General features: G+C 35.2%; 1 non-coding gene across 1 annotated transcript; it reads right to left on the reverse strand.

Moving 5' to 3' along the window:
* Positions 1 to 15,252: 15,252 nt before the first annotated feature.
* LOC139845879 (small nucleolar RNA R71) lies at positions 15,253 to 15,359 on the reverse strand. Its single transcript, XR_011758633.1, has one exon. It is a non-coding gene; the product is annotated as a small nucleolar RNA R71 (small nucleolar RNA).
* Positions 15,360 to 16,199: the final 840 nt, after the last annotated feature.

The raw sequence follows: 16,199 nt of genomic DNA on the forward strand, positions 1-16,199 counted from the left end.
TCCGTTACCTCGAATAGACGATTTGTTCGATCAGTTACAGGGTGCTTCATTCTTTTCTAAGATAGACTTACGATCCGGATATCATCAGGTTCATGTTGCTGAATCAGATATACCGAAAACAGCGTTCAGAACAAGGTATGGTCATTATGAATTTCAAAGTGTGAATTTTGGTTACGTGAAGTGCAGTTTTTGGGTCATGTGATTTGTACCGAGGGTATAAAAGTTGATCCGACAAAGATAGAAGCGGTAATGAATTGGAATTCTTCGAGGACTCCGACTGAGATTAAGAGTTTTCTGGGATTGGCTGGTTATTATCGCAGGTTTATCAAAGATTTCTCTAAAATAGCGGGTCCATTGACTAAGTTGACTCGTAAAGATATAGCCTTTCGATGGACTGATGAACAGAAAAAGGCTTTTCAGATATTGAAACAACTACTGTGTCAGGCACCAGTGTTAGCTTTACCAGAAGGTTCAGACGACTTCGTGGTATACTGTGATGCATCATATGCTGGGTTGGGTTGTGTCTTAATGCAGAGAGATAAAGTAATCGCCTACGCCTCGCGACAGTTGAAAGTTCATGAGAAGAATTATCCAGTGCATGATCTTGAAATGGCTGCAGTAGTGTTTGCTTTGAAACTGTGGAGACATTATTTGTATGGAACTCATTGTGTTATTTGTACAGATCATAAGAGTTTGCAATATATCTTCTCACAGAAAGAATTGAATATGCGTCAGAGACGGTGGCAAGAGTTGATCAAAGATTATGATTGTGAAATTAAATATCATCCGGGTAAGGCAAATGTGGTTGTAGATGCGCTAAGTCGTAAAAAGTCAAGTGAAAATGTGAAATTCCTTCGTTTGAATATAACTTCAGATTTGATTAACAGCTTAAGAACCGTTCAGGCCTGTGCTTTGGAGGACGAACATATTAAATATGAACAAATGATCAAACGAAAAGTGGACTTAAGTGATGACTCACGTGGACTAAAGACTTTAAACAATCGTGTTTGGGTACCTAAGCTTGGAGATTTGAGGGATTTAATTATGACAGAAGCTCACAAATCCAAATTGACAGTACATCCGGGTAGTAATAAGATGTATCATGATTTGAAAGCAGTGTATTGGTGGCCGACAATGAAAACAGATATCGCTCGATATGTTGAAAAGTGTCATATATGTGCTCAAGTGAAGGCAGAACATCAAAAACCTTATGGTTCGCTACGTCAGTTACAGATTCCAGAGTGGAAATGGGAACATATAACGATGGATTTTGTGACCAAACTACCAAGAACTCAGAAACGACACGATATGATTTGGGTAATAGTGGATCGTCTAACTAAAAGTGCTCATTTTCTTGCTACTCGTGAAACAGCTTCGTTAAGTGAGTTAGCCGAATTGTATGTTAAAGAAATAGTTAGTCGACATGGCGTGCCATTATCGATCGTTTCAGACAGAGATTCCAGATTTGTGTCGAATTTTTGGAACAGTCTTCAACAGAATTTGGGTACACGTGTGAATTTAAGTACAGCTTATCATCCTCAGACAGAAGGTCAGAGTGAAAGAACGATACAGACTTTGGAGGATATGTTAAGGGCTTGTGTGTTAGAATACGGTGGTTCGTGGGATACACATTTACCGTTGGTCAAATTCGCATATAATAATTCATATCATTCGAGTATAGGGATGCCGCCCTATGAAATGTTGTATGGTCGTCATTGCAGAACACCGACTTGTTGGTTAGAAGCCGGGGAGAAACAGTTTGCAGGTCCCGAAATTGTTCAAATGACAGCCGAAAAAGTTGCAATTGCGCGAGAAAAGTTGAAAGCCGCTAGAGATAGACAGAAAATGTATGCTGATCCGCGTAGACGTCCGGTAACCTTTAATGTGGGTGAACGAGTGTATCTGAAAGTTTCGCCGTGGAAAGGGGTTATCAGATTCGGTAAACGTGGTAAGTTAGCACCGAGATTTATTGGTCCGTTTCTGATCAGTGAAGTGTTGAATGATCAGACTGTGGTGTTAGATCTTCCGCCAGAGTTAGCTGGTATTCATAATACATTCAACGTATGTTATCTTCGTAAGTGTAAAGTCGACGATGAAACACAACTTCTTCCTTTAGAAGATTTAAGGGTCGATTTGAATAAGAAATTGGTGGAAGAGCCGGTCTGTGTGATTGACCAAAAGGTGACTAAGCTGAGAAAGAAAGAGATTCCGATGGTGTTGATTGAGTGGAAACACAGTTTGGGATCTAATCTTACGTGGGAAACAGAAGAGTTGATGAGAAAACGCTACCCTCATTTGTTTGGCCAAGACCAGATTCCGAGGACGGAATCTCCTTAAGGGGGTGGATTTGTAACAGACTGAAACCCGGGCTAGTTGTAAGTTGTCCATTTTACCATAAGGGTTTGTGCTTAGTCTTAAGTGCTTTTATTTTAATTATTTAATTAGTGTTTTATTATATTTGTGTTGTGTCCAGTTTGTGACAAGGGTCCCAGAACAGGTTTGTTTATTTTATTTGGACTTCGTTTGGGTTACCTAATCCTGTACGAAAGATATCAGATAACTGGTAAATACCCGTGTGTTGCACAGTGTGGGAATTAATCCCAAATATGTGACTAGTGTACTGTCTTCTTCTTTCCATTTCTAGAATTTTCCCACACACACCCGTACCTTCATCCCTCCCACCTAACCAAACCCTAATTCCTAAATTGTGTTCTAGAGCTCAAATTGTTCATACCATCTTGTTTCTTACAGATTACTGAGTCTATCAAGGTAAGTAACATGTGTTTTTGTGTTCAATTCGTTGTTAAATTCTTGGTTTTGTGTGAGTTTTTGTAAAAAGCTTGAATTTGTGTCAAAACAAGTGATTTAAGTGTTGTTATGGTCAAATTGTTGTGAATTTTGAGTCTATAACAAGTAGTGAACAAGTTGTGGTCGATTTTGGTGTTTAAAACGAGCTCTAGATCGAGATTTGAGGATTTCATCGTGAAGTCCGTAGCCTTTGTTCAGTTTCTGAGGAAGATGAACACAGTCGGCCGACTGTCTGACGACAGTCGACCGACTGAGGGTGAACCGACCGACTGGCGAGTGAACCGACCGACTGAGATTTGCCTTCGGCCGATTGATGTATTACCCAATGAATCGACCGACTGGACAGGTCAGTCGACCGATTGTGTCGACAGTCGACCGACTGTAAGTGTCAGTCGACCGACTGTATGTACAGGGCAGAATGTTTTACCAAAGTGCCTTTTTCTAGCCGTTATGCTGCCCGTTTATATTTTGGCGTTCAGGATGTAAATTTTGAAAGTGCATAAGTGTTAAGCATGAAAATTTTAGCGGACGCATTTTTTTATGAATTTGCTATAATTTGCTGTCAGTATGTCTAATCTTGATGGGAACACTATTCTAACTTGGTTTTTGCTGTTCTCAGGAGATAAGGACAAGGAAGAAGCTCAGAAATAATAACTGAGCAGTTGCTGGTAATTGGTGAGTGGGTCTATCTACGGATAGAGTTTAAGTAGCATATCATGCTACAGTGGTTGACTCTTTTACCATGCATAGTGTAGGAATTGCCATGATAGAATACTATCGTTTGCCTGATGTTGTATGTGAATTATGTGTACACTGTGTGAATGGCACCAGTCGGGCCTAGGGAGACTGGGGACTCGAGACCGTGCCTAGGAGAGGTTAGAGTTCGTATGAGGTCAACCGTGCCTAGGGGAGGTTGGGTCCATAGGCTACTAATTGTGGAGTATAGTGTGAACGATGCACCCCCTGCATCTGGATAACTATACTGTTAATTGAGTAGCAGGGACTATCGGTAGACTCAGGCCCGATCAGCTGGGAGTCGTGTGCTCGTACAAGCCGCCGATCCTCGTATTGTCTTATTGTATGCTAGTTGATAGTTAGCATGTGTTGTTGTTAGTATATAGCTTGTGTGTGACTTAAGCTATATCTGTTAGATAGATTCCATTCACTTAGCGGTGCGCTAATCCCCCACATATTCTCCCCTTGCAGGTTTAGGTACTGCTAGTCGGGAAGGGTGCTATTGCAAAAGACATGTTTGACAACCCAACTCTGATGTGGACTTTTGTATAAATAATGTTTTGTGATAACGTAACACCGTTGTGTAAACTTAAACGTAATGACGTGACTTATATTGTGTTTGTTAATAAAGTCTTCCGCTGTGTATTAAAAAAAAAAAAAATGGCCGGTGTTACATAAACCATACCAACCACCACTTCCTTACCCGAGTAAAATGAGAAAAGAGAGACTTGAAGCCGAGCAATCCAAATTCTTGGATATGTTTAAACAAATAAATGTAAATCTTCCTTTCATTGATGTGATTTCAGGAATGCCTAGATATGCTAAATTATTGAAAGATCTAATCACGAATAGAAAGAAAATGGAAGAACTCTTGACTGTTACTATGAATGCTAATTGTTCTGCAGTGCTGTTGAATAAGATACCAGAAAAATTATCAGATCCAGGAAGTTTCACAATTCCATGTTTTCTCGGTAGTCTTAGTTCAATAGAAGCATTGGCAGACCTAGGTGCTAGTATAAATCTAATGTCGTATTCACTATACGCTAAACTAGACCTTGGAGAATTGAAACCAACACGAATAAGCATACATTTAGCAGATAGATCAGTAAAATATCCTAGAGGGATAATGGAAAACATGCTAGTTAAAGTTGATACTTTAGTATTTCCAGTAGATTTTGTTATTCTGGATATGGAAGGAGATTCTCGAGTTCCTCTCATATTAGGAAGACCATTCTTAAACACGTCTAAAGCAATAATAGACGTGTTTGGTAAGAAACTAACCCTAAGTATAGAGGACGAGAGTGTTACCTTTTCAGTTGATAGAGCAATGCAACAACCGCAATCTGCAGATGATACATGTTATTATATTCAAACTATAGATTCACATGCAGAATTGTTAGAAGAATTTCCAGAATTACAAGGAACAGGAGAATGTTCTTTAGAAGAAGGAACTGAACCAATTGATGAAACTGAAATGTTAGCTACACTTATGGCTAATGGATATGAACCAACAACAGAAGAAATTCAAATGCTAAAAGAGGAAGACAGATATCGATATAAATCATCGATAGAAGAACCACCGAAATTAGAGTTAAAGCCACTTCCAAACCATTTGGAATATGCTTATTTACATGGTGAATCTGAATTACCTGTAATAATATCGTCTTCTCTTACTGAAAATGAAAAATCTCAACTCATTTCTGTGCTAAAAGCTCATAAACCAGCTATTGCATGGAAGATTCATGATATTAAAGGAATAAGTCCTTCGTATTGCACACATAAAATCCTTATGGAAGAAGGTCATAAAACGTATGTGCAACGCCAACGAAGACTAAATCCTAATAAGCAAGATGTTGTTAAGAAAGAAATTATTAAACTGCTTGATGCAGGTTTAATTTATCCAATCTCTGATAGTCCATGGGTAAGCCCAGTTCAATGCGTGCCTAAGAAGGGTGGCATGACTGTTATCACAAATGAGAAAAATGAGCTTATTCCTACTAGGACTGTAACAGGATGGCGTGTTTGTATTGATTATAGAAAATTAAATGACGCCACCAGAAAAGATCACTTTCCCTTACCTTTCATTGATCAAATGTTAGAAAGATTAGCCGGAAATAGTTACTATTGTTTTCTTGATGGTTTTTCCGGATATTTTCAAATTCCAATAGCACCCGAGGACCAAGAGAAAACCACATTCACGTGCCCTTATGGTACTTTTAATTACAAACGCATGCCATTTGGACTTTGCAACGCCCCTGCAACCTTTCAAAGGTGTATGATGGTGATTTTTCACGACATGATAGAAGAATGCATGGAAGTTTTCATGGATGACTTTTCAGTCTTCGGTGATACTTTTGAATCATGTCTAGTTAATCTTGAACGAATGCTTATTAGATGCGAACAATCAAATCTAGTACTTAATTGGGAGAAATGCCATTTCATGGTTAAAGAAGGCATCGTTCTTGGACATAAAATCTCAAAGGAAGGAATTGAAGTGGATAGAGCTAAAGTAGATGTAATTGCTAAACTTCCACATCCCACCAATGTTAGAGGAGTTAGGAGTTTTCTAGGGCATGCCGGTTTTTACCGACGTTTCATAAAAGATTTTTCTAAAATTGCCACTCCTATGAATAAACTCCTAGAAAAGGATGCTCCATTCATCTTTTCAGATGAATGTATCAAATCTTTTAATATTCTTAAAGAGAAACTCACTAATGCGCCGATCATGATTACTCCAAATTGGAATTTACCGTTTGAACTAATGTGCGATGCAAGTGATTTTGCAATGGGAGCCGTTTTAGGACAAAGGATTGAAAAACGATTTCAACCTATATATTATGCTAGTAAGACGTTACAAGGAGCACAAACGAATTACACAACTACTGAAAAAGAACTCCTTGCTATTGTCTTTTCTTTTGATAAATTTCGTTCATATCTCGTTCTAGCAAAAACGGTGGTCTATACCGACCATTCTGCTCTTAATACCTATTTTCGAAACAAGATGCCAAACCACGATTAATCCGTTGGATCTTACTCTTACTAGAGTTCGATATTGAAATTCGAGACAAAAAGGGAGCAGAAAATCTCGCCGCTGATCATCTTTCTCGTCTTGAAAATCCCGAATTAGAAGTTCTAAATGAATCGGCAATACAAGACAACTTTTCTGATGAATATCTATTGAAGATAGATTATAATGAAATTCCATGGTTTGCAGACTATGCAAAATACTTAGTATGTGGATTCCTTGAAAAAGGATTATCGTACCAAAAACGAAAGAAATTCTTTTGTGATATAAAACACTATTTCTGGGAATATCCACATTTGTTTAAAAGTTGTCCCGATAGAATAATATGCTGATGTGTATTCGGAGACGAAGCTAGTCAAATCTTAAACTATTGTCACACAGGACCAACAGGAGGGCATTATGGGCCTCAGCTCACAGCAAGAAAAGTTTACGATGCTGGATTCTATTGGCCTACAATTTTCAAAGACGCACACCTTCTTTGCAAATCCTGTGATGCTTGTCAAAGGGCCAGAAAAATAAGTCAACGTGATAAAATGCCACAAAATGTCATTCAAGTATGTGAAGTATTTGACATTTGGGGTATTGACTTTATGGGTCCATTTCCAAAATCTCATAATAATCTCTACATTCTCGTTGCCATTGATTATGTATCTAAATGGGCGAAAGCACAAGCTCTCCCGACTAATGATGCACGAGTTGTAGTCAACTTTTTAAAACGTCTTTTTGCTAGGTTTGGAACACCGAAAGCTTTAATAAGTGATCGGGGTACTCATTTTTGTAACAATCAACTTGAGAAAGTTCTCAAAAGATATGGAGTAACTCATAAAATCTCCACTGCTTATCATCCACAGACAAGTGGACAAGTTGAAAATACCAACCGAGCTTTAAAACGTATTCTAGAAAAAACCGTAGGATCAAATCCGAAAGAATGGTCCATGAAATTGGAGGATGCACTCTGGGCTTTTAGAACAGCCTACAAAACTCCAATTAGAACCACACCTTTTAAACTCGTTTACGAAAAAGCATGTCATCTTCCAGTAGAAATTGAACACAAAGCATTTTCGGCTTTGAAGACATGTAATCTTGATTTACATGAAGCTGGACGTCTACGGTTAAGTCAATTAAATGAATTAGAAGAATTAAGACATGAAGCATACGAAAATTCGTTAATCTATAAAGAAAGAACGAAGAAATGGCATGATAAAAGAATCAGAAGTTCAAAAGAATTTAAAGAAGGAGACAGAGTTCTTCTTTTCAATTCACGATTCAAGCTATTTCCTGGAAAATTGAAATCAAGATGGTCTGGACCATTCATAGTCAAAAGAGTTTTCCCGTACGAAACAGTAGAATTAATAAATTCAAATGGGATTGAATTTAAGGTTAATGGTCACAGAGTTAAACATTACATACATGGTCCGATGGAAGTTGACAATGAAGTCAATCATAATTTCACCACCCAAGAAAACCCTCAAAATGAAAACATAAATATGTTATCAACAACATATGAAAAATCAAAATTGGAAAATAGGAAGGATTCAAATTGGAGTGATGAAGAAGAATTCTTATACAAACCTCCCGTTCTAAGAAATGAAGAAAAATGTGAACAAGAAGTTCAAATAGAAGTGAAAGAACCAAGAAAAAAAATACCCGAAAAAGGTTTACAAACCAACTCGACTTACTAAAGCAGGAGACCCGGGTGAATTTATCATTTCTTGCTTGCTTAATGATGGTGCTGTATATAATGGACTCGCAGATTTAGGAGCAAGTGCAAATATTATGCCTCTTTCGTTATTCAAAAGATTAGATATGGGTAAATTAAAACCAACCAAAATAGGTGTTCAATCATTTGACCTAACCATTAAACACCCGGTTGGAATAGCAAATAATTTACTTGTTAACGTAGGAAGTTTGACCTTTGTTGCAAACTTCATAGTGATTAATATGGAGGAAAACCTTGATATTTCTCTAATTTTAGGTCACCCATTTTTAGCAACCACCGAGGCATTCATTGATGTAAGAGAAGCAAGAATGACACTTAGGGATGGTGATAAATCGATCACCTTTGTGAACTGAAAGTTTAGATCTCCACCAACCAAAACTGTTAAACCAATAAAAATGCATAAGTGTGGGGAAGATGAAGAAACACTTAATGATGATCCAATCACAAAGAACCCCGTTGATGATAAGAAATTAGATGAACCCGTTTTTAACAGTTCAACGAAGAAACTTTATAAACGGATTCACGATGCTAGGATTAAGGGAAACTTTAAGTTATGTAACCGATTAATATCCAATTTATCACCAAAAGAAAAGGCGATGATAGTTGAATTTGTGAAAGTTACGGAGGAAATCAACAAATGGATTGAAATAAAAGTCAAAGATATACAAGTTGTTGATGATCCAATTGAAAATAACGTTAATCACAATTTCAACAAAGTGTGGGGAGGTTCGAATCTTTTTAGGGTAATATGTATTTCTGTTAGAGTTAGATTTTCTATTTTCGTGTACTTCTCGAGAATGGAATCCGAATGGTCTTTCCCTAGCAGACCCTAAAGAACTAGTCTTCTCCCCCCATTCTGAATTTTTATTTTTTTTAAGTTTTACGAGATGAAGACTTCCTGTGAATTAAACCATGGTTTAATGCTACACGCTTTGATCACTAAACGTAATAATGACACCCTTCCAAGTGAATTGGTATCATTAATCAGAGGTAAATTGGACGGAGTAAGAAAAGAATCCAGGAACGAAAATAATAAGTTACATTTTGGTAAAGGAAAATCAAAATCCGCAGCGAAAAGAAGAGCACGACACCTTGAAAGATGTCACAAATGCGGAAAATGGTCACACGAAGGAAAATGCTCGACGAATCAGACATATTCCAATACCGAATTCGTTACTTTATGCAGAGATGAACCGTTCATATGTTTCGAAGAAAAAACGTTGAATGCTCGAAGTTACGCCTATGTAGCTATGGAAAACCAATTAGTCCGACTATCTTATGAGTGGGCTAAAGCAGGTCACTAAGAATTCTATTTCACAGGTAAGTATGTACAGTTTTTATTGCTTTTAACCTTTTGATAATAAACGCTAAATCGTTCGCTATAAAGTATTAAATTGGTATTCAATAAAATTAGGTTTTGTGACCGAAATTATTGATATCATACAAAAATTTATTACATCACTGCGAAATTTACCGTTTATTCTTAAGGTATAAATATCTTTAATCAATCAACCCAAAATATTTCAAAAATTCGTCAAGAGTAAAACTAGGTAATATAGCCAAAATTACTTTACCGAAAAGAGGGGCGTATATTTTTGATAATATTTGATTGATTAAAGTGGGATAAAAGACCAAAAAGATTTTTAATTTTATTTTTACCATGTTTTTAAAATTAATATTTAAATATTAATTTATTATTTTAAACTTTTTAAAATCAATATATTTAAGTTTGTAAATATTTGAAAAATTAATATTTTTAATATAAGTTTGTTGTATAAAAACAAAAATATAATTTAAGTTTGGTGTGAATTTTTAATTTTAATAATATGAATTTTTAATTTTATGCATTTTATATTTAAGTTTGGTGTGAATTTAAAAACAAAAATTTACTTTATTTCGTTAAATTAAAAATATGATTTTTAAAATTCGTCGTAAGTTGAAGACTAGGTCATTGAACCGAAATTGCTTTACCCAAGGGAGGGATGAGAACTTTTATTATCATTATTTTTAATCTTATTCAATTAAGGTATGCCAAAAACATTTAAAAAACCCAAAAATCTTTGCTTTTAAAACTGCGCTTAAAATTGACAAATTTTAAAATTTTGTCGAGGGACGGACTAGGACATCGTTCCGAAACGTCCTCATCCTAAAAGGAAACAAATTTTTAAAATTTAATTTAATTATATGTTTTAAAAAGTGTAAAGTTAAAAAAAAAAAACCAAAAATCTTTGCTTTTAAAACAAACGCCAATATGTTTGGAAACTTTGGTAAAATTTAATCATTTTTCTACGCTAATCACCCTCAATAATTTAAATTGTTACCGATTTCTTGCAAATGAGGGCATTGCAAGATCTTAAGTGTGGGAAGAGGTTAAATTCTTTCGGATTTTTAAAATTTAAACTTATACACTTGGTTACCATTAAAAATACTAGTAACGCAGTAGTTGTATTAGAATCTAGTGCTCTCTGATAATAAAGAACAACCCTAGTCTTATATACTGACTACCCAATTCTAGTAAAATTTTTCAAAATTTTCAATTAAATGAATTCAAAATCATGTTTATACATATTTATTAACGATAAAACTAGGTGTTAACACCGAAATTATTGTTACCTCGGAAAGGACATAAATTGAGAAACAAACCAAAATGTTAGAATTCATTTAAAATAGAATAGAGGACAATAAAAAGGAAAATAAAAGCCAAGTGTGGGAAAAATTTACCAAGTTATTTTGAACATATATCACATATTTTTTGTAACAAATAATTGAAAATACTTTTGCTTTGGACTAAAATAATCAGTTTTACCCGATTTACTGTAATTTATTTGAAAGAAAGATAGATCTACACGATGAATCAATTCCATCATTGAAAGGAAGTAAAGTCTTTCGAAAAAGAAACGAGCTTCTTGATTTAGGTCATGAAGTTGTCGTCCAGACCAGCTGTAGGTTGACGAAAAATATAGAAAAGTCATCTCTAAAATCAGCAGGAAATCCACGGACCTCAGCATCAAACAGGGTCGCCAAGTGGTCAGACTTATCCTAACCATGAGAGGATCTGTCTCGTAAAATGGGGAGGACGCCGTGCAAATTAGCTTGATAAGACTAATGAACCAGATCCCTAGAAAGGATAATCTCCTTAAAGATCAAAAATCAGCTTTTAAGACTGATATTACTCAATCCTTGAGATTGACCTTAAAGATTGAGAATTCAAACTCATGGAATTCAATGATATCTAAACTCGAGCTTGAACGAGAAAATATTTTGATCAAAATTACAAACCGATTTATTTTCTGAAAACCCATTTTTAATGCGTTCATTACCATTGAACGTAAAATCCTAGGAATTCACCTGGAATTCATTAGGTCACCTGAACCAAATCGGGTGTCATCCGTAAGAACGGTGGTTGCATAATATGGTCAAAGACAGGACCGTGTGCCAGACCGGAAAATTATAAGGGTGAGCTTTACTATTGCTCCTACCAAGGATAGTAATTGCATCTGACACGTTATAGACCATAATTAAAAGCATGTCAGGGGACATTGCCTTAACAGTTGCTTGTTCAACGCTTTCCTTTACAACCGAACGGTAGTTTATCGAAAGGTAATATACGGAGCAAGTATACTGGACGTGTTGCTTTCCCAATACAAGGTTAGCAAGTGGGTGACATAAAACCGCAAGTATTTTGAGCTAAAATTTTCAAATCTGAAACCCACCAAACCCACAAAAACAATTTGCAAACACCGGTGAAGGGTTATTCTGGAAAACTTATCTAGGGTAAAAGCTAGATTAAATTTTCAAAAGATCAAATGTTTTCATAAAGATCCAATTTCCTTAAAGGATCTAAATTTTTATAGTCATGTGGGACTGTAAACCACAACGTTACTACCATTATTTATACCGCTGTATAAAAATCACTGATGTACAAAGTGTGAAGAATAAAGAAGTGATTCTAGTATGTTTTTATTTCAAGACTATATTGCTTGAGGACAAGCAACGCTCAAGTGTGGGAATATTTGATAATGCTAAAAACGAACATATAATTCATAGCATTATTCCTCAAGGAAGACAAGCTTTTAGTTGCAATTGTTCTATTTGCAAATGATATTCGTTTAAATAATAAAAGGTGAAGACAAAAGACAGATTCGACGAACTGAAGACGCAAACGACCAAAAAGCTCAAAAGTACAAAATACAATCAAAGTGGTTCCAATTATTGATGCGAAACGTCTCAAAATTACAAGAGTACAAGAAGCGAAACGCAAAATACAAGATATTAAATTGTACGCAAGGACGTTCGAAAATCCGGAGCCAGGACCAAAGTCAACTCTCAACGCTCGACGCAACGGACTAAAAATTACAAGTCAACTATGCACATAAATATAATATAATATTTAAATAATTCTTATAATTATTTATATATTATATTTATTTAAAAAAACCGTCGGCATACAAAGAAACAAAGTCTTGTGAGCTGGAAAAAGTGGCCATGCGATCGCATGGCCTGGAAGACAAAAAGCCATGCGATCGCATGGCAGTAGGTGCGAGGCCACATCTATAAATTTCGCAGTTTTTGAGCAAATAGAACACATATTTTTCTTCTTTCTCTCATACGTAAAGATATATATATATATATATATATATATATATATATATATATATATATATATATATATATATATATATATATATTATAATTTTAATTTTAATTTTAAATTCCAATAATAAGGAAATGTTAGCAAATGTTGTAAGGGTGTAAGTCAAAATTCTGTCCGTGTAACGCTACGCTATTTTTAATCACTGTAATTTATGGTTAATGTCATTTTTAAATTAATGTCTCGTAGCTAAGTTATTATTATGCTTATTTAAGACGAAGTAATCATGATGTTGGGCTGAATATTAAAATTGGGTAATTGGGCTTTGTACCATAATTGGGGTTTGGATAAAAGAACGACACTTGTGGAAATTAGACTATGGGCTATTAATGGGTTTTATATTAACTAAACGATACCTCTTTAAATTAATATATAGACTTATAATTTGACGTATTTATATATAACCACATACGCTTGACTGGGTACGGTGGGCGGGATATATATAAATACCAATAATTGTTCATTTTACCGGACATGAAACTGGATTAATAGTTAATAGACTTGTTGAAACAGGAGTGAATTACATTCAAGGGTAATTGGTGTAATTGTTAACAAAGTAGTAAAACCTTGGTTTACACGCAGTCGATAACTTGGTGTATTCATTAAACAAAGTATTAAGACCTTGTTACAATTCGAATCCCCAATTAGTTGGAATATTTGACTTCGAGAATAAGAATAATTTGATGAAGACTTTCGCACTTTATATTTATGACTGATGGACTATTATGGACAAATCCGTATGGACATATCGAATAATTCAGGACAAAGGACAATTAACCCATGGGAATAAACTAAAAACAACACGTCAAACATCATGATTACGGAAGTTTAAATAAGCATAATTCCTTTATTTCATATTTAATTTCCTTTATTTCATATTTAATTGCACTTTTAATTATCGCACTTTTATTTACTGTCATCATATTTAATTGCATTTTTAATTATCGCAATTTTATTTTATCGCACTTTTATTTATCGCAATTTCATTATCGTTATTTACTTTACGCTTTAAATTAAGTTGTATTTATTTTTAATATTTTACAATAGGTTTTAATTGCAACTAAAGTTTTAAAATCGACAAACCGATCATTAAACGGTAAAAACCCCCTTTTATAATAATAATATTACTTATATATATATTTGTATTTTTATAAGTTAAAACTAATATAGAGTTAAGCTTGTTTAATTTTCCCTGTGGAACGAATCGGACTTACTAAAAACTACACTATTGTACGATTAGGTACACTGCCTATAAGTGTTGTAGCAAGGTTTAGGTATATCCATTCTATAAATAAATAAATATCTTGTGTAAAATTGTATCGTATTTAATAGTATTTCGTTGTAAAAATAATACTATTTCCTAGTACCCCTCGCACACATCAACACCCGGCCACCAAAAATATTTTTTTATTATTTTCTTTAAATTTCGACGAAAAATTATTTAAGCGGTTAAATTGATAGACATCCAAATTTTCTGGTTCGTAGTAATAGTTGGATTTGTTAGTGGCGAGTTTTGGGCTTCTGATTTAAAGGGTCCTGGCTACCTGCTGCATCTATTGGCTATTCGAAAAGTGGGCAAAATCGGAAAAGTCTATTAATTTGATAACTTATATAATTTTTATCTTTATAACTAATAGGATATTCAGTGAATGCACCGAGTAAAACGTTCACCACCTTTCATACGTTCACCGCCTGTAACCAGATCAAGATATCTAGCCAATATTGTCGCCGTTGATTTTTCTTTAGAATCATCATCTAGTCGAACAAGTACTCCAATTCAAATTTCCGATAATCCATTTTTGAACCCGACTTCACAATTGAGAACCCGGAGGATATTCAAGGACAATTCCAAGATCCTGAACCACTAATCATTCCTCCTAAACCGTTAAATCAGAATCCTCTAGTGATTCGTATTCAACAAATTCAATTATGGAAGTAATGGAACCTCTAAGTATGGAAGATCGAATGAGAGCTACACGCACGGGCCAAGGTCACGCCATTATTAAGCCAGATGTTAATGCTCCAGATTATGAAATCAAAGGACAAATCCTACACATGGTAACTAATCAATGCCAATATAGTGGTACGCCAAAAGAAGATCCAAACGAACATCTTCGAACCTTTAATAGGATCTGTACTCTATTTAAAATCCGAGAAATTGAGGATGAACAGATCTATCTCATGTTGTTTCCCTGGACTTTAAAGGAAGAAGCTAAATATTGGTTAGAATCATTACCTGAAGGGGCGATTGACACATGGGATGTTTTAGTTGAGAAATTTCTTAAAAGATTCTTTCCCGCATCTAAAGCCGTGAGACTTCAAGGAGAAATTGTTACGTTCACACAAAAGCCAAATGAAACATTATATGAGGCGTGGACAAGATTTGGAAAGTTGTTGAGAGGATGTCCTCAACATGGTTTAGACACTTATCAAATAGTACAAATATTCTACCAAGGATGCGACATTACTACACGAAAAGACATCGACATAGCAGCTGGTGGTTCCATTATGAAGAAAACCATAACTGAAGCTTACAAAATTATTGATAACACAGCCTCCCACTCACATGAGTGGCACCAAGAAAAAGACATCGTTAGATCATCTAAAGTGGCTAGAGCCGATTCTAGCCATGACTTTGATTCCGTTTCCGCAAAAATAGATGCGTTCGAAAGACGAATGGAAAAGATGACTAAAGATATTCACGCAATACGAATCAGTTGTGAGCAATGCGATGGACTACACTTAACGAAAGATTGTCACATTGAGCAAACGATGGAACAACGTGAGAATGTTTCCTACATGAACCAAAGGCCGGGAAATAATTATCAACCGCCAAGGCCAAACTTCAATCGAAATCAAAACATTCTTTACAATCCAAATGGACCCAACAACAACTCGTACAACTAGGGATGACATCGGGTCGGGTTTGGTCGGGTATATGCAATACCAAACCCAAACCCGACTAAGAAACTCACTCCCAAACCCGGTACCATACCCGGCGGGTAACCATTAACTAATTAACCACCGGGTAACGGATTTCCCCACGGATAATTGGGTAACCATTTAATTCAAATCAAATTAAATTAAATGTTAAAGAATTTACAAACTACATTACTAACTGAGATTAAAATGTTAAAGAATTAAATGTTAAAGAATCTTGTTGTGTTTTTCTTGTCCATTTTGGTGGGCCTTATGAAGTGGGCTAGTAGGATATAAGCCCATGTTGGTATTTGTTTGTAACTTTCAATGTAATATATTGA

The sequence above is a fragment of the Rutidosis leptorrhynchoides genome, chromosome 4, assembly GCF_046630445.1.
Source record: "Rutidosis leptorrhynchoides isolate AG116_Rl617_1_P2 chromosome 4, CSIRO_AGI_Rlap_v1, whole genome shotgun sequence".
Taxonomy (NCBI): domain Eukaryota; kingdom Viridiplantae; phylum Streptophyta; class Magnoliopsida; order Asterales; family Asteraceae; genus Rutidosis; species Rutidosis leptorrhynchoides.